The sequence below is a fragment of the Podarcis tiliguerta genome (assembly GCF_965153285.1).
Source record: "Podarcis tiliguerta genome assembly, chromosome: 4".
NCBI classification, from domain to species: Eukaryota; Metazoa; Chordata; class Lepidosauria; order Squamata; family Lacertidae; genus Podarcis; species Podarcis tiliguerta.
In genome coordinates this window covers 96,747,274-96,772,468 of record NC_139537.1, presented here as the reverse complement: position 1 = coordinate 96,772,468, position 25,195 = coordinate 96,747,274, and the positions used below count along the sequence as shown (strand labels likewise).

The 25,195-nt window shown below is 43.6% G+C and overlaps 1 protein-coding gene across 5 annotated transcripts in view; it reads left to right on the top strand.

The window, feature by feature from the left end:
- LOC310675379 (uncharacterized protein) overlaps positions 1-25,195 on the top strand; it is a 148,479-nt gene that overhangs the window by 66,477 nt on the left and 56,807 nt on the right. Inside the window, exons 4-5 of one of the 5 annotated variants that reach the window (XR_014510080.1) lie at positions 8,130-8,242; positions 8,771-8,960. The exons of the other annotated variants lie outside the window; for them this stretch is intronic. The gene's annotated coding sequence lies outside the window, so the exon portion shown is untranslated. Of the gene's footprint in view, positions 1-8,129; positions 8,243-8,770; positions 8,961-25,195 lie in introns of those variants that run through there. 5 annotated transcript variants of the gene reach the window in all.

Genomic DNA, 25,195 nt, shown 5'->3' with positions numbered 1-25,195 from the left:
ATTTCTCCATTCACAAAACGATAGATAAATGGCTTAATTGCTTTCAGTTTGTATATCAGAAGATCTACATGATTGTAACTGTGGTACTTGGTACACTTAGAAGTTGAATTAGGCTGAAATTGTGCACTTTGTGAAACACAAATTATAGCATCACTGAATATATATTCATTTTAATGGAGAAAAAACATTTTAAATCATCAAGTGCTGCTTATGAAGCTTAAAAAGCTTCAGTTATTTTGAAGCATTTGAAATTGACAAAATTGTCAAAATTGCATACAAACATGTAATGGTTTTTACTTGTGAAGACCATTCTCACATTCTTGGGATGCATAACAATAAGAACAGATCTCTGCTGTTACTATGACGTTTTCTTGGATGTTTGCGTATGGCATTGGGCAATGAAAGGCCATTTGCTTTCTGCCCATTGTGGAATTCTGAAGCAGCGGAGTACCCAGAAACATCCCAAAAATGCATACCCAACTAAACCAAAAAGTGCAGATATGAGCTGGTTTACACATGCTGATGACAAAATGATAAAATCTGGAGGTGATAGATGGCAGGTGGGTCTAACTTTTTTTTAATGCTCCCCTGTGTTAAAAACAACCTGATGTGGCAGAGCAACTGGGCCCAAACCTTTATATCTACCATACAAGCTTTATATCTGCAGGGAGGTTTTTTCCTTTCACATTACAGTGGAACCTTGGGTTACGTACCATCCTCCTTACAAATGCTTCAGGTAACGAACTCTGCTAACCCGGAAGTAGATGCCCCTAGTTGCGAACTTTGCCCCGGGATGCGAGTGGAAGTCATGCGCCAGATCATGTCCTCCTCCCAGAGAGCACGCGTTGCGGTGAGATCATCAAAACTGACCTCACTGCTGTTGTGGGTGGGAGCGATTGGATAGCCACAACAACCCGATTGGTGGTCCCTCGGTTGCTGGGGTAAATCCGGCCAATGGGATCATTTCATGGATTAACCGAGGGACACATATATACCGCTGCACGTTGCATTGAGCTTCCTCTTTTTCACTTCGTGCATAGGATCACCTGCCCACCCTCCTTATATTTAGGGATCATTATGACCTTCCTATGCCGTGGTGGGTCATCTGCTTTTGGGGCAGGGGCCCAGTAGGAATTTTCCCATTTGGCTGATTGGCTGGTGCCATTTGGGTTTCACCTGCCATGTAGCAAATCATCACAACTTTGTAAGGTTTGGTGGTTAGGCATTGGTTCAATGGTGGTGGAGGAGATGTGGATAGGCTGTGCCTGCCCCTCCAATGCTAGGGTATTCTGCTAAAGGAATCCAGGGGCTCGCCTTGCTTTTGTCCGATCCCCTTCCAGTGGTTAGGGCCACGCCAGAGCCCCTGGGAGCATCTGGGGTGATCTTGAGTCTGAACCTGGTCCAATGCTCCCCCAGGATGTTTTCCCTTACTGACGTCTGCCGGAGTCCAGGCGTCAGTGCTGCCCTGCTGAGGTCAGGTGCAGCTAGTTGGGAACCAGTGCCTAAGCAACCACTCACGATCTGTAATCAATAAAGTTGTGGCCAAAATTATGCCAATAACCTTAAACTAAATTCCGTGTCAATTGTGTCTTTATTTATTGGGGGAGGTCTTGGAATCTTAACATGCAACAGCAGGAGGCCTCATTAGCACGGCTCATGTTAAGAACGGTTTTGGCTTAAGAACGGATCTCCGGAACGAATTAAGTTCATAACCGGAGACTCCAAGGTCATACCCCCCCACTTGAAGTTTGAAATGGTAGGGCTTTGTCTACACATGCAGTAAAATGAGATGGTAAAATACTGAAGTAACACAGACTGAAGGAATCCCATGATTTAAAGTTCTCCTACATAAGGGAGGCTGAGAAGGGAGTCTTCTCGTCTGTGCAGCCCAGGACCTCCACGCACACTGCCCAGGCTGGCGCCTCGGAGAGGTCACTTTGGTGCTGCTAACAGAGGCAGCGGTCATGAGTTACCAGCCCCTGCATCTACAGCAGGGCTGTGATTCTCCAGAGATCTGACTTCACCTCCAGAAGTGTACTCCATTGTTTCTCAAGACAGACTGATGCCAACAACAAACATCCCTGCAAGCTGAATACTAGAATCTTAGTTTTTCATTGCTTACTTGGGTTTCTTCTTCAGGAAATTTCTTGTTACCTATGGGAGCGTTCAAAAAATGGCCCAACCCCACGTATAGTCTGAAGCGGTATAAACCTCTCTGCTGCCTCAGCATTCTATCTATTTCATTCTGCTTCATGTGTAAAGCAAGTCTGAGAGGGATTCAAAAGTGGGAAATTAGATTACATCTACAACATCCTCCAGCATAATATTGTTTTTGTCCTGATTGCCTCATTGTGTTCACTGTATCCAATGATGGGTGATCACATTTGCTACTTCATTCTACTTTGTCCTATAATTTTCCATACCTTTTTTTTTATCATCCACGTTCATTTTTTTGGTATCCAATTTCTCTACTTCCCTTTGTTTCCTTGCTTATAGAATGGCTTATCATTTCCCAATGACTTTGGGAGCAATCCTAGAGCAAGATTTGCAAGCGTGGACAGGCTAGGATCCAGCAGATACAGGCTTAACTCTCTCATCCTCAGGCCGGCTCCACTGCAGCTCAATTGGGACCCAGCCGGCTGAGCAATCCCAAATAAGTTGAGCTGGCAGAAAGGGCAGTGCATATTAAACACTGTTTTAAAGGCTTGCTTTTCCCCCTGGCAGGCTTAGGCAGACACAACCAGTAGTAACCCCACTTCTTTGGATCTGGTGTAAACACTGGTTTAATGTATACTGGGGTTGCTTTGTGCCATCTTCTTGTGTGTAGGATTGCTGCCTAAGGCTGCAAACGACACCTCACTTAAGTGGAAGTAAGCCCCATTGAATTCAATGGGACTTGCTTCTCAATAGAGATTGTTAGGATTGCAATCTCATTTTCCATTCTTTTCTTGCTGTCCATCTTTATTCTGCGTTTCGTACAGTTGTTCACTTGGTTTTTCTTTATCTATCTGATATAGGGGCTTATTCTATTGAGGGATGTGCAGGGGGTGGAAATGTATTTTTCTCTGTTTTGGATTTAATGTTGTTTTCCTTTTGGCTGAGCTGAACTTTCATCTCTTTTTTTAGAATTCATCTTCAGTACATTTGTACTTTGGATTTCAATTCACATTTCATAAATCAGAACGAAAGGCTGTACTCCAAAATGGTGCTAGTAGTAGGGAACTTTGTCCCAAATGTACTTAGTGGACGATGGGCTGTTACCCCAGTGCAAATAAATGCAGGTCTGTTTTCAGTAATATGTTGTTGCATGTTAAGTTCCCAAACCGCCCTTGAAATAATTCGCAATAGACACAGAATTATGGTTTAAGGTTTTTGGCATAATTTTGGCTGCAACTTTATTGATTACAGCATGTGAGTGGTTGCTTAGGCATTGGTTCCTGACTAGCTGCATCTCACCTTGGCAGCGCAGCACTGACACCTGGACTCTGGCAGACGTCAGTAAGGGAGAACAATGTGGGGGAAGTCTGAGCTTAACACCAGTCTCTAACCTCACCCCAAATGCTCCCAGGGGCTCTGGCGTGGCCCTAACCCCTTGATAGAGATTTGGACAAGAGCAAAGCGAGCCCCTGGATTCCTTTAACAGAACACCCTTGCAGCAGCAACTTGGAGGGGCAGGCACAGCCAACCACACCTCCTCCACCAACCAATTGAACCAATGTCTAACCGATTTGCTATGCAGTAGGCAAAAACCAAAAGGCACCAGCCAATCAGCCAAATGGCAAAATTCCTACCAGGCCCCTGTCCCAAAAGTAGACGAACCCTAGACAGGCATAGCAAGGTCAATAAGCCCCCAAATATAGGGAAGGAGGGTGATCCTGTGCACATAGCGAAAAGAGGAAGCTCAACGACACGTGCAGCAATATAAATAGCCCCTCGGTTGCCAATTGCGAGCTAACTGAGCCAAATTCCTTCCCCCGGCAACCGAGGGGCGACCAATCGGGAGTTGAGGCCATCCAATCGTACCCACCCCAACAACAGCAGGGCAGTTAGGGTGATCTCACCCGAACACGTGCTCTCCGTGATGGAGTTCACGATTTGTTATCCTGCCCTTCTTCTCAAAGGAGGGCAAAAGACTCTCAAAGGAGTCTGCAAAAGTCTCCAGTGTGTGTGTAACTAAATAAATCCAAAAGAAAGAGAAACCCAAAGCAAACAATTCTTTGGGGATGAGTATGTGTTATGCTTAATCCATATGTATTAAATCTGAAATATATACAACCCATCCCCCCCTGATTGATATTTAATTTCCTTCTGATTTCCCAAATGAACATCCAGAGTCTGTGTTCCTCTTACCTCTCTCGTTTCACATTTCATTTGTCTACAGATAATGTTCTTTCTTTAAACTATTCTCAGCTTTCTGTGTTCCTTAAAACTGAGTTCTTGGTTCTCATATGTTTACTTTGTGTCTTCATCCTCTTGGTCCTTTTGGTTTTGATTAATGCCTCTAGGCTAATGATATTTAATTAGACTTTTCTGTCCCTGTTATCGCTCCAGCATCATTTCCTAATCTTTTAGCTTGTCTGTCCTCTCTTGGTTGTCTTATCATTTTCTGAAACCTAATTTAGCTAAAGCAGTCGTTGTTTCTCTTCCCATTATGTCTGCACATCCCTCTTTCATTGGCTGTTCCTGGCATTTTCCTTCCTCTGCCAGAAATTTTGGGCACTCTGTTTCTATTTGTCCTTTTCATTTTTCATCCCATGAAACTTCCATTGCTGAGTTCTGTTACTCTTAGGTTCCTAATCTTTAAAGATTTGTTCTTTTCTTTCTGTTGACACTACTCGTTCTTAAGCTTGTTGTTTGATTAGTATCATTTATTGCAGTAGGATTATTTCAATTCCTTCCATGTTGGCTTGCCCTTATCTCATTTTAGGTTTCTTATTTCTGGCTTTCATTTTTCTACTTGTGCATTTGTATGTGTTGTGCCTCTCATGCCTTTTCTGCTTTCTTTTCATTGGCTTTACCGTATCCCTTCCGTATTCAGTTCAATACATTATTATTAAAGTTGAAGGGTATCCATTTCATGGCTCCCTCATATCTTCTCTGCTTCATGTTATTCGTCTCCATGATCTCTTTGTTTGTTTTGAATACTCTGCCAATAAGGCCTGGCACATTCAATCTCTAGCCGCCTTTAAGAAATGTTTTAACATGCATTTGTTTCAGTTACTGTATATTTGAGAGGAGATCTTTCTTCTATTTCCATTTTTCTTTCCCCACTCCCCTTTTCTATCCACTTTTCTGTTCTGCTATTTATTTAGTTTTAAGCTTTGAGTCAGATTCTCCCCCCTGCTCTGTCCCAGCCACTCCTTGGGGGTAATTTTGTACAACGCCTGTAAATATTGATGATGATGCTAATATAGTAGTAGTATTAATAATACTAAAAAAAGGTGAAAATGAAAATAAAGATATATAGTGCCTTGCCTCCTGGCACCTGAAATGTGACTCCTAATTTTGATACGCAATTTTGTCAACAGAACCTGATGATGTGAGCAAGTCTTTCTTCCCTGTTCTTAATAGTGGCATGGAAAATACAAATTGAGTTAGAGCAGTTCTTTGCCAGTTTATACTGCAATCCTAAACAAGCATGGCAGAAATTAAGCCGGCAAAAAGGGTGGTGATCCTCTGGCACTATTTTAAAGTCTTGTTTTCCCTCTGCCAAGGTTAGGCCCGACTGTTGAACAGAGTTTTCATCTGGTTTAACTTTATGCTGGCTTAAAATACACCACCTTGTTTTATGCCAGTTTCTCAGGTATATGATTGCTTCCTGTGTGTCAGAGTTAGGAACGTACAGATGCAGATAGCCCTTTCTTGGCTAACTCCTGCTATTTTGTTATTAATGTCTAGAAGTCCCAAATTCAAATCTTGTGGGAGTATAGGAGATTTTTGCAGTAGAAGAAAGTGGGTTTTTCAGTGGATTATTTTTGAATGTCGGCTGAATAATGCCCATGTCATGTTGTTGTTGTTGTTTAGTCATGTCCGACTCTTCGTGACCCCATGGACCAGAGCACGCCAGGCACCTCCTGTCTTCCACTGCCTCCCACACTTTGGTCAAACTCATGTTGGTAGCTTTGAGAACACTGACCAACCATCTCATCCTCTGTCGTTCCCTTCTCCTTGTGCCCTCCATCTTTCCCAACATCAGGGTCTTTTTCAGGGAGTCTTCTCTTCTCATGAGGTGGCCAAAGTATTGGAGCCTCAGCTTCAGGATCTGTCCTTCCAGTGAGCACTCAGTGCTGATTTCCTTCAGAATGGATAGGTTTGATCTTCTTGCAGTCCATGGGACTCTCAAGAGTCTCCTCCAGCACCTCTACTTAAGCTCAATAGTACCCTAGATGAGGACCAGTAAAGTGTGCTCAATCCAATCAAGACAAGGGTGCTGCTTGTGAGTGATTTGTTTGAGCAGTTAAGTGGCATTCATCCTGCTTTTCTTGGGGGTTCCACTTTCCCTTAAATGATCAAGTTCATAGTCTTAAGGAGCTACTAGAACCAGCATTCTCAATGGAGGCAAAGGTAGCCTTATTGACATAAAGACCTTTTGTAAGCTTTGGTTGATACACCAGCTTTCAATCCTATCTGAGCAGAGGTAACCAGAGCCTTTAAAAAGCCCTAACTGACTTGGAGCTCAGTGTTTCCTGAAGGATCACCTTTTCCTGTATATGCTTCAAGATCTCTATTGGAGACCCTTCTCCAGGTTTCCCAGCCTTAAGGGGTGAGGTGAGTTAGGTCGGTCCTAATCTTAACCATCACGTCTAGGGTGCGTGCTGGTGGGAGGTAATGGGCCTCCTGCCCCTGCACTAAACTGTAGTGGCAGGAAATATTCATAAAGGAGATCCGACTCCACAACACTTAATTTCCCCAGCCAGATCCAGTGAGGTAAAGGTGGTCAGTCCCCCACTTCCTTGTCCTTTTTGATGCCTCTTGACTGCAGGGAGGCTATGCTGAGAGTATCCATGCAAATGTGGGAGGTTAGCATCTTGCAGCCAAGTTTCTTGCAGGCAGATGATATCTAAATTCTGCAGGAACGTAGTTAAATCTTCATCTCCTTTCTTGTTGTCCCACCCTGCCAAATTCCAGGTGAGGATATTAAGATCTTTCTGAGGTCTACTAAGTCAGAAATGAGAGCTTTCAGGTGGTCTCTCTGTAGCACCAGTTACAGTATGGCTGGCTATATCACCGGCATTTGGTCTTGAGGATGCATAGTTTTTTGATGCTGGGTTCTTATGGGAATGGCTAAATGTCGATTTCCCCTTCCCTAGGTGTAGACTTCTTCCATCTTGGATGGAAGTTCCCGCCATAGGGTTCTGGGAGCGGTGCTGGGTTAAAGGTTGAAATTCCCTGCGGCAGATTTTTTCCTGTTGCCCTTGTCTCTCCCTACGTACAGGAATGTTATTGGGGCAGGTCAGGTGAGTTGACACTAGGGAGAGTGTATTTTTGGTGGTGATGTGCTAAATAAGTTATGTCCTCATTAGGGGTTCATCTGCTCTCGAACCAATTTGAATTCTGCCATATTTTGCTGAAGATCTGTGATCCCTGTTACTTCCCCCTCCAACTACCCCAGCAGCACAAGAACAAGTTTTATAATATGTGAGCTGCAGGATACCTGCTTGGTGATTCACCACCCCCCCATAGCTGCACTCAGCACTAGCAAAAATACTTCTTATATAGCAGCACCATTACTAGCTGGCAATAAGATATGGACTTTTTTTTTGCACACAGGGAGCTAGAACTTTCCATCCTATAAAAAGCTCCTTTACATATGATAATAACAACATAGAGCACACATAATATTCATATCTTCTTTAATGAAAAATTGGAAGACGCTTCTGGTGCCATAAATTACATGCAAGGACAAATTTAAAAGAGTTGTCCTTGACTGCTTCAAATCCACTGGACAAAAATAAGCTTTTGTGATTTATGGAAAGGGGGAATAATGACTTTATTAAAAGGCTTGTTGGAGCTCATTTTTCAAAATATATAGTACATGAGATTATTTCCATTTATTACTGATTTTTTATGCCTCAGTTGTGGCAGGCAATACCCATCATTTGTTTATCTCATTAAAATTCTCTCTGCAGAAAGAAAGCATTATGTCATCACTGTAAAGATTACAAGTTCTGTAAGGTCAAAGTTTCAAAATGATCTTAAGTAAATTGGCAGGATGGGAGAAAAGGAGGCTCCATTCTGTCAGGTAAGTACTATATGAAGGGTGGGGGTGAAATGCTCAGCTGTTCAAAACCTTCAGTTGCTGCACACTCTCTATAGATAGCTGTGAAGACATACTCTGATTCACACATAAAGGAGGGAAACATTGGAAGCGCTCTAGCATTTGGTTTCATTTCATTTTATTTAGGTATTTCATGTGGAATCCCAAGGCAGCCTACAAAAATATAACAACATAGGAGATGATCCTATGGCAAGACCTGCCAAGATGGATGGGATAATGGATGGATGGATGGATGCCAAGATGAGGAGCTTAGGATGCAGGGGATGCCCGGCTTAGCCAGGCTCAGCTGATGTTAAGTGCCCAGCCCTGGCTCAGCCAAAAATATGCTTGCATAATTTGCTCATGCTGGTTCATGCAAGAGTCCACCGCTGTGGCAGAGGTGGGATCAGACAGGAAGGACTTTGTTTGAATCCTTTGCTTCAGCTTTGTCAAGTGACCTGGCGACCTGGCATAAAACATAATCTTAATAAAGTTCTATTTTCCCTCCCCCAGGCAGAGCAGAAGCAGCCCCGCTGCAGAATGGTGCTTGGATCTGGCATAACTTGATGCCAGCTTAATTTGCACCAGCTTGCTTTATACCACCTTCTTGTGCATAAGATTCTTCCCTAAGCAATTTAAAATAGTAGCAATCCACAAAGCAGGAAAAAATACAGCAGTGATCTGGAGCAAATTAAAACATTGCATGCCCTCATGTTATGTACTGAGTTGAATTTCACCTCAGTTCACATGGATTAAAAGAGAAAGCTTTGGATGAAATGACTGAGCACCAAGAACTTGCCTCAAAACTGTATGCAGCATGGAAGGATTCTAAAGCAGGTGCTCAAAGGTCACTCAGCAAATGAGAAAGTGTTCCCTAAATGTAGATTAAAACAACAACAACAACAACAACCACTCCTATTATTCATGGTCTTTTTCCTTACAAGTGTATTTTGGTTGCAATTCTAAGCAGACTTTCTGGAGTCTATTTTAATTTGGGATTTACTTCTGAATAAATCTGTTTAGCATTGCCCTGATGCTGCTAGAAAGTTCTGGTAGTCTGTGGTCTTAAAGGCTTTCCATACACCTAATACTTTGCAAAATACAGTGGTACCTCGGGTTACATACGATTCAGGTTACAGACTCCGCTAACCCAGAAATAGTTCCTCGGGTTAAGAACTTTGCTTCAGGGTGAGAACAGAAATCGTGCTCTGGTGGCAGCAGGAGGCCCCATTAGCTAAAGTGGTGCTTCAGGTTAAGAACAGTTTCAGGTTAAGAACGGACCTCCGGAATGAATTAAGTACTTAACCCGAGGTACCACTGTACTTAACTACACTTGCATTTAATTATTATAGCTGGATTTTAAATGTTGCTTTTCGAATGATTTTTGTGGCTTGTGCCAGTTTTTATGTGGATATTGTATTGATTTCAAATGACAGAACCGAGGTGAAAAGTGTGGAATGTCATAAAATGTTTGGCATAATGTGATGGTGGAGTTATTTGGAGTACGGTAAACCTTAGGTTTTCTATGAAAAGCCAAGATGCAATGCCTCTTGTAGCTGAAATTATGATAATCCGAACATAATTGGTACTTGCTATTATTTGTGTAACAACCAAAGCCACAGGGTTAAACTCTGATACTTAATAGGAAGTAATTATGTAGGTGCCATTGATCACCATTTGCCCGTCGCACTGCAACACAGGCTAAAAGCCACAATGCTATTGAGCTCCCACTGGGATGACTGCAAAGTCACAAACACTATAGCTAAACAGAACTGTTTGACAATGCCTCGAGGTTATTGTGTTTAGTACTGTGTTAAGGATGTTGCCTGTTCACTTCTACCCTGTGTTCAGAATTTGCCCAAGCCAAATGCAGCCCTCCAGGGGCTAGATAAACCCGGCTTCCTGGAGCTGCAGAAACAAACCACACACTTGTTCTGACTACAATACATGGCTGGTGAACTGTGTTTGGCTCAGTGGGTTAAAAGGCCTATTCTAAGTTTTTTTATATATAAAAAAAGCTTTTGTTGATAGTTAGGCTGCAAATAGAATAAAAAGAGAGTTCCATAACCTCCAACATTTTTCCAATGAAAATAGAGACATTCTATTTAATAATACAGTGGTACCTTGGGTTAAGGACTTAATTCATTCCTGAGGTCCCTTCTTAACCTGAAACTGTTCTTAACCTGAGGTACCACTTTAGCTAATAGGGCCTCCCACTGCCGCCACACCGCCACACACAATTTCTGTTCTTATCCTGAAGCAAAGTTCTTAACCCGAGGTGCTAATTCCGGGTTAGCGGAGTCTGTAGCCTGAAGCGTCTGTAACCCGAGGTACCACTGTAATAATAATCTTATTTCCCCTCCCATCTGATCTGGTTCCCCTGCCACTCTGGGTGGCTTCGAACATGTATAAAAATATAATTTAACCTTTAAAAACCTTGCCATACAGGAGTGCATTCAGATGTCTTCTAAAGGTTGTATAGTTATTTACAGCGGCGCCAACTTGGACCCCACACTGGGTGGCCAGAATGCATGTGCCACACTGTCGTGACATCACAACACCATGTGATGTCCTGACATCACTACATCATAGCAGCGTGGCACACAGCTAACAAGTCCACTGGCGCTGTGGCAACAACTGAACAGGGGCCTGTGCTTCTGCCACAGGGCTTCTGTTGGGACCTGCTGCGGCTGCAGACATGCTTCTGGGTTGTGCCTGCGGCCGCAGCGGGCGCCAACAGAGGCCCTTCAGCGGAGGTGCAGGCCCTGGCCCATTCGCCTCTGAGGTGCCACAGTGCCAGAGGAAAGCTGGTGGCCGGCGGCGGTGGGCAATGTCCAAGTACCCACAGGAAATTTTTGTGGGTACCCATGGCCACCTAGAGCTGGCTCCCCTGGTTATTATCTCCTTGGCCTAGAGGGTCACATAACTCCATACACACCAACATTTTTCTCATGAAAATAGGGGTGTCCTAAGGAAAAGCAGGACATTCAGGAATCATACGGCCTCTGTAAATCTGGGACTGTCCATGGAAAATAGGAACGCTTGGAGGGTCTGGAGTTCTGTTCCCAAAATGAGTTGTGTCCAGATTCAGCTGTCTTTCATTTTTTCCAGCACTGAAGAATAAATAAAATATATAGAGAGTGATGAAAAGAGTGAATTGTGCACTAGTTTCTAAAGTAATGAACCAGTAAGCCTTAATGAAGCGACATCTTCACAGTACGCATATAGGGCCTTGCCAGTACATCTTTCTTTTCAGTTTCAAAGCCGAGAAACACAAATAAAAATGTCCTTGGTAACAGAGTCGTTAAGTAGTTACCACTGAAAAGCATAATGTATGGTGGATTTTTAAAATAATTATTTATCCTGTCAAAACAGAACATGCAGTCTGCTGTAATTCACACATTTCATTTCATTCATTTTCAGTTTCAATAGACAGCTCCCCCCCTCCCCCGTCCGTCCCGTTTTGTGAGGCTTTGCAAAGCTAGACCAAACTCCAAAGCTGTTGTGGAGAGAAAAGCCCATTGAATGGATTGATGGCTTTATGTTTGACAAAAGACTGACATAATGTCGATTGGAACGCTACGACATTTTAATTCTTTTTTGTAGAAAAATAAAGCATTAAAAGTGTTGCCTGACTCCTGACCTGCGGGCTGCCACCTTTGAAAGTGAGCATGTTCAAATGGCAATGGGGTGGATATGCCTTTGCCTTTGTCTCCACTGCGCAGATAGCATTGTGTGTGTTGCATCGCTCCACATGGGTAGCTTTTCAGTTGGATGCCCAAGTCACATTATTCTTCCTCCAAAAGAGATCCGGTGTCATTTGGCATTGATGTGAAGCACCCATCTCTCACCTAGCTCTGTCTGCTATTGGAGGCAAGCTTGCTGCTCAGCCATGCACAGATTTTCTTGAACCCAGTGAATACATGAAACAGGTTACATTTTCAACATTTACTCAGTTTTCAGTAGTCAGTTGCACCAGGAGGTACAGAATAAACCTATCTATGTGCGGTGCTCTGCTCGGCATAGTTCATAGCTTCTCTGAGTCCTTCAAGCCCCTTGTGCCCTCCATCTTTCCCAACATCAGGGTCTTTTCCAGTGAGTCTTCTCTTCTCATGAGGTGGCCAAAATATTGGAGCCTCAGCTTCACGATCTGTCCTTCCAGTGAGCACTCAGGGCTGATTTCCTTAAGAATGGATGCGTTTGATCTTCTTGCAGTCCATGGGACTCTCAAGAGTTTCCTCCAGCACCATAATTCAAAAGTGTCAATTCTTCGGCGATCAGCCTTCTTTATGGTCCAGCTCTCACTTCCATACATCACTACTGGGAAAACCATAGCTTTTACTATACGGACCTTTGGTTAGACAGTGTTCTTGAAGCTACAAACATGAATCTGACCAAACTGCGGGTGGCAGTGGAAGACAGGAGTGCCTGGCGTGCTCTGGTCCATGGGGTCACGAAGAGTCGGACACGACTGAACGACTAAACAACAACAACAACATGTGCGGTGCTATACATCAGGAATTCATACGTCCACACTCACATCAAGTGACATGGAAAAAATGTTTCCCTCAAAAGCAAGAACAAACGTTTCGTGAACATCGTGCTGTGGATATGGCATTTAGAGTACAGTATTTATTAAGGACAGAAATGTTAGGTGATGGTATCATACATCTGCAGGCGAGCGTCATGTTTCTGCATGCAAAAGCCCCCAGAGGCTATGCTACACTTCAGTGATGTGCTATCATTGGCCATGTGGAGGTCAAGCAAACAACATAAGGTACTGATATAATACAAATATATTATGCACAAAGAGCAAATGCTGTACTTTTGACAAATAAAGTACAAGGTCTTTTCTTATATTCCTGGTTGGCTGGAAAATGGAGAGCTTTTCTCCCTGCTGCAAGAAGCTCATCACTTACATAATTCAGAGGTTTTTTTAAAAAAAAATATTCAGACACAATGAATATTCTGTTTAAAAAGTAATGACATTTAATCAAGTAAAAAATATTTCTTATACTCTGTTCCAGACATTTCATTTTAAGAGGATGCAAAAATATGGAGTAGGCTGAGGAAATAACAAAAGAAAATATGATAGTGACCATGGAATTTTTTACATGATGCATTTTGAATAAAAAAATTCCCTAGTTTTTCTTATTTGACCTGCCAGTGGAACCAAACTCCTTTCTGTGATTCACACAGAGTTCCTTCCCTTAAATAGCTGCATAAGTAATCAGTAGGTGAACAGGGCACCTTTCAGGGAAGTTTTAGACCAGAAGTGATGTTTGGAAAACTTCCTTTATAAAGATTCTGATCGTTAGTCCTTCTGGTTTCAGATAGTGGTGTTTTCTGTGCAAAACATGTGCTCTCCCACACAGATTTATGGTGCTAGATATTCTGCCTCTGTTCCTGGTAAAAAAAAACCACACAACTTAGTTAAAACAACAAGGAAAAGGCTTCAGCAGTTGAATTGCTGCCAGTCAAGTAGTTCGCAAACATCCAGGTATCTTCACAGAAAAGGGTGACCGTTTTCATCATCATAATTTAAAAGTTGTCTTATTTTTCTGAATGCATGAGGTAGTTGTATGGTAATTTTGAAAATTGCGTTTTTGCATTAAAAAATTGTTCAGCACATTGCAATGAATCATAGAGAGTTCTCCTAGTTTGAGTAGGTAAGAAATACACAATTTGTAGTTTTCCTCAGAACAAAGGAAATTTGTAAAGGGGAGGGATTGTTCCCTTTCTCTAACAATAACGAAGGTTACAACTAAATTCAGCATGCAGTACTGGGAGAATTATATGCTGCAAGAGAAAATCATTGTGCGTTTATTTAAATAATCAAATAATTAAGCATTAAACATAACTGAAAAAAGATATGAACTATTCAAAACCACACATCCAATGCTCCTTTGTCCTTCCTCTTAATTATGCAGTCTTTATGATAGATATTTTAATATACACAAATGATGGTTTGGGCGCTTTCAGCCCCTGTCACAAATACGTTTTTCCTTAAACCAGTAACAGAATGAGGTGTTTGTTGTTTTATTTATTAACAATTACTGCTCGGAGCATTGGTATGGCTGCAAATGAATGCATAGAATTTCTGGATCTGAGTCCTGGTGATCTATTGCCTCCTCTGCTTATTCACATACTGATGGCAGGCAAATCTTATTGATTTCTATTTAAAGATAAGGAAAGTGAATTTGAATCCAAGCAAAGTAGGAAAGGGAAAAAGCTCAGCCTCTGAAACTTGATCTGCCACTGTGGATGTCAGAGAAATGGACTCTAAGAAGAGACAAATATGGAGATTCTCTGTATTCACAGGATTGTTCCGTGTTCAGAACTGGAATTCGTTGAACTGGAATGCAACCCATAGGCATTCACAGCATGTGTGTTTTTATGTGTAGTTAATTGTGCATAATTAATTAATTTCAGGAGTGGTTGCCACTCCTTCAAGATGGCTGGGACCACTCCCCAGGGGTGTAGGAAGGGAGGCGGTGGGGACGACCACCCCGGGTGCCCTCACTAGGGGGGTGACATTAAGCGTACCACCCAGCTGCAACTCCCAAGCCTACTACCCCGAGCCATCAGTGTAAGCGGGTAGCACCACCACTATCCCGGTGGCATTCCCCTCTTCACCCTTCGTTTTGACAGCTTGGGGGAGTCTTGGGAGTTGCAGGCAGGCGGCGTGCCGAATGTCCGCCATGGGTGGCTTGCTCCACCCCCGTGAGCGGCTCGCCGCTCTGAGCACCCGAGTGGCTATCCCATGTCTGGGAGGGCACAGACCACGCTCCCCCCCCCCCCCGGGAGCGGGCCCGCCCTGGGCAGCGCAGGCCTATGCTCCACCGCTGCCACTCCCTGCCTCAAAAATGGTCAGGGACAAAGACGAGTGGTGGGAGGCTTCAGACGAAGGACCCCCAAGGGAAGATGCAGAGGAGGAAGGCTCCAAACCGGGGGGTGGGGGTGGACACGGAAGACAGGTCAGAGGAGGAAGGAGGGTGGGATTCTGGAGAGTTTAAGGCTGCTTGGAAGACATCTGGCTCAGGAGGAGATTTAAAATGAAGTAAGAGTGACAGGCAGGCAGTCTTGGAAATTGTGGTACTGGGGGCAAGGTGTGCCCCGTGGTGCTCTCTGATAGCACGCTGTTTTTCTAACAGCTGACCTGTATATGAACCAGCCCTGGCAAAAATGCCTTGGCTGCACCCTGTATCCACCCAGTTGGCAAACGTTAGTAAGGCAAGAGGGGAAAGGGTCGAGGGAACACATGGCTGGTCACATTGACACAAGCACCTTGTCAGCTAAAGCTGAATCCGTGGTGTTATGCTACACACCTCACCGGAAGCTGCAAGATTGCTAGGATTGCTAACTTTACCCTTTCAAGCCAATCACAGGTGGATTTCAAGGGGTCCAAGACTCCATTCCCAGAAGTAGTTGTCAACAGATACATATAAAGTGGTGCCTTGGGTTAAGAATTCAATTCGTTCTGGAGGTCCGTTCTTAACCTGAAGCACCACTTTAGCTAACGGGGCCTCCTGCTGCCAGCGAGCCACCGGAGCACGATTTCTGTTCTCATCCTGAAGCAAAGTTCTTAACCTGAGGTACTATTTATGGGTTAGCGGAGTCTAACCTGAAGCGTCTGTAACCTGAAGTGTCTGTAACCCGAAGTACCACTGTATATGGAAAGAGAGAATGAGAATGAATATATATGCTCCTTCTGATATGTATTTGCTCATCGCTGTAGGAAACCGGCAGAGGCAGAGCCAATCCCAGAGTTTTCCTATAGTAAGGACACTATGCCTTGATGTAACCTTGTTCTAGGACACTGAGGGGGGTGGCAGGGGCAGTTGCCAAAATGTGCCCACTACAGAGAGTTCTACCATTATTTCTTTCTTATTGATGACCAAACAGCAGCATAATGTTAAGTTTCTGCCACCACCAGAAAATAGCAAGCATGCCCCCTGAAATGTTAAATAATTTTCACATCTCACCCTAAAAATGTTGCCAGAATGCCCCTGTGTTTACACTGCCACTTAATTGTGTAGATGGAGGGGTACATATCACAAGTACACTAATTTTCATCGGACTTGGAAAAGAATTCAACTTCTCTCTTTCCCTGCCAAACATCCAGGCACCCACCCCTAGACACTGATACTCCAAACTCTGCTCACCTTCCTTCCCATCCACCTGTCTGATGGTTGCTGCTTTTGTAGTGGCAAGAAAGAAAAAGACCTGTCCCTCCAGCTGAGAAGGTGCAAAACAGAGAAGATCCATTTTGGAGTGCCAGATGTTGGCCTCACTTTCTTACCAGAGACGACCAATGTCCACCCCTGCTCCTTCCTTTGCCACATACATTGCATGAAGTGCAAATAGTTCTGAGAAATGTTGTTTTCCCAAGTGTTACTGACATCCAGGAACTGGATCTGGAACCTTCTGCTTGCCACGAGGCCATATTTTACCTTGCTCCTGACAGTGCTGCAATGTCATGACTACAAATTCCAAGTCATTTGTGTCCTTAATAGTGCTGTAAGATCACACACTCACCTTTAATTTCATTGAACTCTTTATGTGTGGAAAACTTACAGCTGCAGCAAGATGGAAACACAGCTATTGCTGATAGGGATGAAATCATCATCCCATTAGCAGATTATCAATACTGCTGTCACCTTGAATTAAAGGAGAGACCACCATTCCAGTGCGGATTGGAGCCTATTACTTTTCTTATAAGAGCTGGAGATATCTTGCTAGTGATTCCAGTTGATTTAAATTTAAATGATGATGAAATGATCCCGTGCTCATTTTTATTTTTATTTAAATTTCAAGTATTCCATTTCAAACATTTAGCTCTGATTTCTTACATACAATGTACCTTTTAGAGCAGCAGAGGGCCAGTCTGCAGCATCTTGGCTGCTCTCCTTGGGAGCACGGAGCCCACCACCACAGGGGATGTCTGCAACTATGAGGTAAAATAGAAGGTGGGGGCATGGGCTGAATTTTGGCATTGCACTGGGCAACAATGAAATTTGGGACCCCAAGGTATGCCACTGCTCTCCTCCTTTGCTTTCGGGCATGAAAGAGCACAGAGCTTGAGGAACATATTCCAGGTAGAGGCTGAGCACTGGCAGATACAAGCAGATTAATTTTTTTTTTTCTAAAACAAAAAACTTTGCAAGTGAGGAGGAGCTGCACCTGAGCAGAGAGGACAGGGTGCTTTGAAGCACGGAGCTGTGCTGAAGGGATGGTTTTGTGTTTGTCTGGGTTGGGAGAAGTGTGTGTATGTGTATGGATGGTTGAAGACTATGTGGAAAGAAAAGATACATCTGGTAGTGATGATCTTAAAAAGTTCATTGCCTCACTTCATTTTCTCTCTCTTACATTCTGTAAGTGATGTGGCACTGACCCCACCCATTGCTGTCTCCAACATGTGTTCCCTTGTAGATCCTCTCGGAGGAACATGATCTTTAATGATAGAAGATTTGACTACTCCTGCTTCAAAGTTCTACATGGCATGGTTATTAAATTTTGCATCAAATTGTAGCAAACCAGTGCCTTGATCCTAAGCATATATTACTTGATTTGAGATCAAACACTTAGCCTTAACCTGGGGTGACAAGGGATCTGATAAGGCAGAATAAGAACCATTTATACGTGGGGTGGAAGGAGAGAATGGACAACATAAACCCTTTCCATTAGGCTTCTGTGTTCATATATGTGGAAGCCAGGGTGGTCCCCACAAATGCTATTGAACTACAGCTTCCATCATCCCTGACCATTAGCCCCATCAACTGGGGCTGATGGGAGCTGGAGTTCAGCATTATCTGGAAGGTACCAGGTTGGCTACCCCTGACATAACTCTTCAAAGGAAGCTGGGATTCTGCTGATCAGCTGGTGGGAAAGGGGGAATCAGACCAGAACTCCCTGCTGAACACGGGATAGGTGAAATTCTGGCCTTCAATAAAGACTTATCCATCACACAACCTCAAGTGCTGCAGTCGCAGTGTGTTAATTGAAGCCAAGATGGTACACATACACACATGCACGCCTTTTGATGTGATCATTTTTTTAGTATCCAAAGCTCTTTCTGACACATGTAAGATGAAGACAATGTAGAGGCCTCTTCTTGTCATTCAGTAACAAGTAATATCGCTCTAGTGGAAAGGCATATTTTCAATCTAATTGGTAAAAATCAGAACGAGAGAGGGAGCGCGAAATTTGAAGCACTTTGTTTCCAAACTGCAAGGCATTGAAAATTGAATTCTACACAGAATGAAATATGTTGATTATGTGGAGTGGCAAAAAAGAGGTTGAGTGTTTAGTCGTACTAGGTACGTGATAGTGCTGTAGTAATTTCCCTCCTCTTTTTTTTTTTAAATTGCAGTTTGTGAGCTGTCCAATTGAAGTAAAAATAGTCAACAATGACTATTGCTCATTTGGTTTCCATTGAATATCTGACTAGGGAAATCTGTTCTCTGCATGCACGTTAAAAAAAAAAGTGGGGGAGAGAGTAATTTGGCTTTGCAAAGAAAATGCGCAAGTGCCCTGAGCCAAAGATAAACAGCAAAATGGCAACTCTTCGGTTATCATTCAATGTCATTTCTGCTTTGGCTGCAACCCCACACTAAAAGTCAGATAAATTATTGTCCAGTTTTAGTTCAGTGGCTGGAAAATAAATTACTTGCACATCTCTTGCGAATTAAGTTATCCCTGTGCATGCATATAAATCATACAGAAAGGAAAGAAATTATCCCCAAAATGTTCACAGACCCGTATTCTTCTTTTGTAATAACATACATTTCATCTACTGGAATTTAAAATGGGAGTACAGTTAATATGTTTCCAAGATGACCTTTTATAACACTCTGGATTATTAACTGCTTGAAATCCTAGCCATGATACGAGACTGCCAAGTTATATATAAAATTCTTAAAACTGTATGATATATCATTTCAATGCAGAAGGAAATTTTATTTTGATATACCTGATTTGTTTTGATGACGATCTGATTTCTGTCGTCTCTACCACTTTGCCATGATCAGTAACTCATAAATGAAATGGGGAAAGGCCAAACAAATTGTGGTTGTCAAGAGAATCTTCAAGAGTATTGATTACATTATTTCAATTTCAGATACAATATAAATCTAATCTGAACACAAGCTACTGAAGTCAGTAGAATTACAGTACAGATGCAATCCAAAATACAGCTTCAGATAAGTTCTGCATAGAAACACCTATAAGAAATTGCATGTATCTCATACATACTATACATTCCCATGTGTGAAGCATTTTGGCACATATATATTTACCGCACACATGCACTGTGGGAAGTAATTGCCTGCACATGCAGAAAGACACAAGCATGCTTGTCATGCTTTTATAGGCTTACAAGCTTGGGGGGGGGGGTCAGAGAAATGCTGTGGGTGTAGTGTCTCTTGATTTCAGAAAGGTCTTTTTTTACAAAGTCCCCGATGATAGTCTTGCAAAAAAGCTGGCAAAACATGGGCAATGGGAGTTTGCCTTCCTCTTCACGGTGCAGCTTCCTCAGAATCTGTTCCGGAGGGTTTGGGGAACCAGCAAGAGCAGATTTTGAGGACATGCCCCAAAATGCTGATGGTTTTTCATGAGCATTAAACACACACACACACACTGCTGCAGAAAGGTGTTGAACTGAATTTAAGGTTGCAAAAATGAGAAACTGGGGGAACTGAAACTGAAAGCTCCTTTCACCCTTACCCCCAAGTAAATGGGTAGAGGATTGCAGCCTAAAAGTTATATGCACCGACTAAGATGAGCCCCTGGGACATGGGTAGCGCTGTGGGTTAAACCGCAGAGCCTAGGACTTGCCTATCAGAAGGTCGGCAGTTCGAATCCCCGCGATGGGGTGAGTTCCCGTTGTTCAGTCCCTGCTCCTGCTAACCTAGCAGTTCGAAAGCACGTCAAAGTGCAATTAGATAAATAGGTACCGCTCTGGCGGGAAGGTAAACGGCATTTCTGTGTACTGCTCTGGTTCGCCAGAAGCAGCTTAGTCATGCTGGCCACATGACCCAGAAGCTGTACGCCGGCTCCCTCGGCCACAAGACAGATGTGGCAGGGGATTCAGCATATTACCAACTACAAACCTAACCTTGGTGCTGTCGACGGTGACCCTTTGCTGGCGGAGGAGCTTAACCTCTTCTTTGCTCGCTTCGAGAGGGAGCCACCTGAGATGCCGGTATTACAGCCACCAGCCCATAGGGGCCCCTCATTCACGGTAGAGGAGCATGAGGTGAGACAGGTATTGAGGATGGCGAATCCGAGGAAGGCGGCTGGACCTGATGGCATCACTGGAAAGGTGTTGAAGGGCTGTGCGGATCAGCTGGCGAGGGTCTTTACTAAGATCTTCAATAAGTCCTTACACCAGTCTATTGTCCCACCCTGCCTGAAGTCGTCAACTATTGTCCCTCTGCCTAAAAAATCCACAATCAGTAGTTTGAATGACTACAGACCAGTTGCACTGACTCCAATCATCATGAAGTGTTTTGAGAAACTGGTGCGCCGTCACATTATTTCCTGTCTTCCATCAACTTTTGACAACCACCAGTTTGCATACAAGGCAAATAGATCCACAGAAGACGCTATCACCACCACTCTCCATGCTGCTCTGTCCCATCTGGAGCAGCCGGGGAGTTATGTGAGGCTGCTGTTTGTGGATTTTAGCTCTGCTTTTAACACTATCCTCCCCCATAGACTGGTGTCCAAGCTAGAGGCGATTGGACTCTCCAACTCCACCTGTCTCTGGGTTTTGGATTTTTTGTCAGAACGTTCTCAGAGGGTTAGAGTAGGGTCACATATGTCCACAGCCCTTAGCCTTAACACCGGCTCACCACAGGGTTGTGTGTTGAGTCCCCTGCTCTATGCCCTCTATACGTATGACTGTACAGCCATCTATTCCAGCAACAAAATCATCAAGTTTGCTGATGACACTACGGTGGTAGGGCTCATTTCAGGAGGGGATGAGTCCGCCTATCGGGACGAGGTGGAGCGGCTCTGTGTTTGGTGTGGAGAGAACAATCTGGCTCTTAATACGGCTAAGACCAAGGAATTGGTGGTGGATTACAGAAAAAAAAAAGGCGGACATTCAGCCCTTGTATATCAACGGGGAACGGGTGGAGAGGGTGGCGGAATTCAGGTTTTTGGGAGTAACTATCGATCAGGGCATGACTTGGAGCGCAAATACCACTGCTCTGGTGAAGAAGGCCCAGCAGAGAATTTATTTCCTCAGACTTTTGAAGAAGAACAATCTGAGTGAGAGACTGCTGGTGTCCTTCTACCGAGGCTCCATAGAGAGCATTCTTACATACTGTATTTGTGCTTGGTTCTCCAGTTGTACAGCTAGGGAGAGGAAGGTGCTCCAGAAGGTCATAACCACAGCCCAAAGGATTATTGGTCATCCTCTCCCATCTTTGGAAGAACTGTACGGTTCCCGTTGTCTTAGGAAAGCAAACAACATCCTGCAGGATTCATCTCACCCGGGACACAGTCTGTTTGCACTACTGCCTTCTGGCAGGAGATATAGAAACATCAAGTCAAGGACAAATAGACTGAAAAACAGTTTCTATCCAAGAGCTGTGGCCTTTTTGAATGCTGTAACTCGATAGTGTGACCTGGGAGTTTGATGGGTGTTGGTGTGGGTGTGGCTGGAATGTGGTTTGTTTGGTTGTTGTTGTTGTTTTGCTTTTGTTGTTTTTAAGGGATGGCATCCAATTTCGTTGCACTTGTGCAATGTTGCACTTGTGTAATGACAATAAAGAATCTATCTATCTATCTATCTATCTATCTATCTAAAGTGAGATGAGCACTGCAACCCCAGAGTCGGTCACAACTGGACCTAATGGTCAGGGGTCCCTTTACCTTTTTAAGATCCATCCCATTCAGTCTTTTGTTTCGAGCAGTGCCCCTCCCAATGCCACAGGGAAGAATACTGTTCCCCACCAGTTGCTCTAGCAATGGAATGAATAGCAGCCACTTCTGAAATACCTGTGTCTGCCATGGCTATTTATTGCATGCTATATGTAGAGAGGTATGGAGAGATAATAGTAATTAACCTCTTTATGCATGCTTGCCCATGGATGATGGTCACACTCACACACAACTTATAAAGATTTTATCACTTAAAAGACAATGCGAAAATCCCCTTTGGTTAATCTTTGCTGCATTAAAAAAAGTGTCCAGACCTTTCTACTGTTTTGAACTCACGGGGGGGAATTTATTTGCTTCAGTGACCAGATTATTGCCTTTACCCCGATGCCTCATTAAAATGTCTGGATTTGAGTCACACATAGCTGATGAGCCAACATTGATTCCCTCTAGTTTACAACATGAATGAACATTTTTTATTTGGTAACTGATGTATTTTTAAAAGCCTATGGATTGCACACAGGAACAGGCTCCTCTTAAACCCTCTTCCTAATTTGGATTCACATCTTTAGCATTAACAATTCAGTGTTATCTGTCTTATAGCACTAGGTTCAAACACTTAAAATGCAGGTCTGTCTTCAAAAACAACACAATTAGAAAATCTTCCACTCTGCGACCCAGACTGCATCCTTGTGAAAGATTTAAGTTACATGGCTTTGCCTGTTTGGGCAACATGATTTATCCTCTCAATGGGGCTTTTAACATCTACTACAGATTATGCACTACATAGCAATTAACCATTTTTAAAATTTTATTTCGAGTTCTCTTCACTGTAATGTGCAGCTACCCCATTTTGCAATGTCATCGCGTTGTGTGTATTCCCATCATCTCCAACAGCAAAATCACATGGAACATGAAATCACAATGTAATGTCAGTCTTATAAGGGAGAAGAAAGCCAGTGTGGTGTAGTGGTTAAGAGCGGTAGTCTCGTAATCTGGGGAACCGGGTTCGCGCCTCCGCTCCTCCACATGCAGCTGCTGAGTGACCTTGGGCTAGTCACACTTCTCTGATGTCTCTCAGCCCCACTCACCTCACAGAGTGTTTGTAGTGGGGGAGGAAGGGAAAGGAGAATGTTAGCCGCTTTGAGACTTCTTAAAGGGAGTGAAAGGTGGGATATCAAATCCAAACTCTTCTTCTTCTTAATCCCCAATGCCACACATAACACTTCTCTCCACCCAGAGACATAATGGTTCAATGCAATGTGACCTGGACATGGAGATGAGTGTGTTGCCTGGTGTTGTGCTTTATGGGTTTGTGGTATATCAAGAGAGGCTGGCAGGGAGGAACAGAACCATGGACCTGGCCTCAGAAGTGGCAGTGCTACCATGTCCCAAGATGGTGAAGGGCAGGGAAGAGAAGAAGTAAAGTTTGAGTGGTTTGGATGCTCTGGCAGGCCACGCAGCAATGCTGCTTCTGGGGTCCATGTTCATAGCCCCTCCCCTCGCCACCAGACATTCCTGCTTCTTTCCACTCCTGAATTCCAGTTTAGCTATAATTTCTACAAATCATTCCAGAATTAGACCATGCCCACAGTTTACTATCCATTTTTTTTTCAAAAAACAAAAATAACACAAAGGTTTCCTTCTCTTAATTTGAATCTCTTCCTGTTTATATTATGGAGCACATGTACACATTGAGAGATTAGCAGGGGGGGGGGGGAATCCTAAATGGTCTCATATGCAAAGACCCCTGTATTCACAAAGCACTACACAAAAAGAAGCTTGATATAGCTATATCTGCAAGTACATTGAGACCGGGGTGTGTGTTTGTATGCTTTCCTGCAAGTCCAATTTGCTGGTCCCCTTTCCCCACTTGGAAAAATAAAGGAACGTTATATCTCTTTTGCCTTTTGGTAGGGGGGGCATATAAGAAAAGTAGTTACGGTGCACTGGAGTACAGTGGATTTCTTCCACCCACTTGCATCTCTAGAGCTTAAATAGTAGAGTCTGACAAGGGCAAAATAATCTTCCTTCAGTGCATATGCATAGGTAGGTAGATAGATAGATAGATAGATAGATAGATAGATAGATAGATAGATACAAAACCCCATGGAACTGCTTCCAATCCATTTCCCTTGTTGTTGTTTAGTCGTTTAGTGGTGTCCGACTCTTCGTGACCCCCTGGACCAGAGCACGCCAGGCACTCCTGTCTTCCACTGCCTCCCGCAGTTTGGTCAGACTCATGCTGGTAGCTTCGAGAACACTGTCCAACCATCTCGTCCTCTGTCATCCCCTTCTTCTTGTGCCTTCAATCTTTCCCAACATCAGGGTCTTTTCCAGGGAGTCTTCTCTTCTCATGAGGTGGCCAAAGTATTGGAGCTTCAGCTTCAGGATCTGTCCTTCCAGTGAGCACTCAGGGCTGATTTCCTTAAGAATGGATAGGTTTGATCTTCTTGCAGTCCATGGGACTCTCAAGAGTCTCCTCCAGCACCATAATTCAAAAGCGTCAATTCTTCGGCGATCAGCCTTCTTTATGGTCCAGCTCTCACTTCCATGCATCACTACTGGGAAAACCATGGCTTTAACTATTTCCCTCATAACTTGCTATAACAAATAGTTGAGTTTGAGTTGCACCTGCTCTAAAGTAAGTCAAGCCAAATCTATTGTGAGATGAAATATTCCTACTTTTTTATATATAAAGAAAACTGATAGGGGCAGCTTACTAACATAGTCACCTTCAGAAGCCCGGTGCAGAACAGGTTATCGACAAGCAATGGATACAGCACCCCAATGAAAGAAAAGAGCCTTTGAGACTATTCAAGGGCAGGGGGAGGAAGAGGACAAGCGACTCCTGCTGCAGTTCCCTCTGCTGCACTACTAAAAGCAGTTTGGCTGTTTTTCACCCTGCCAGCTTTGCAAGGGGACTTTGTTAATGACCCCTAGTGTGAGAACTGGTGCTGTCCACATATGCTGCACAAGCACATGTCTACTCTGATGAATTCCCATTGAGCTCCATGGGACTTGCTAAGGGCAAGAGTCACAAGTGATTGC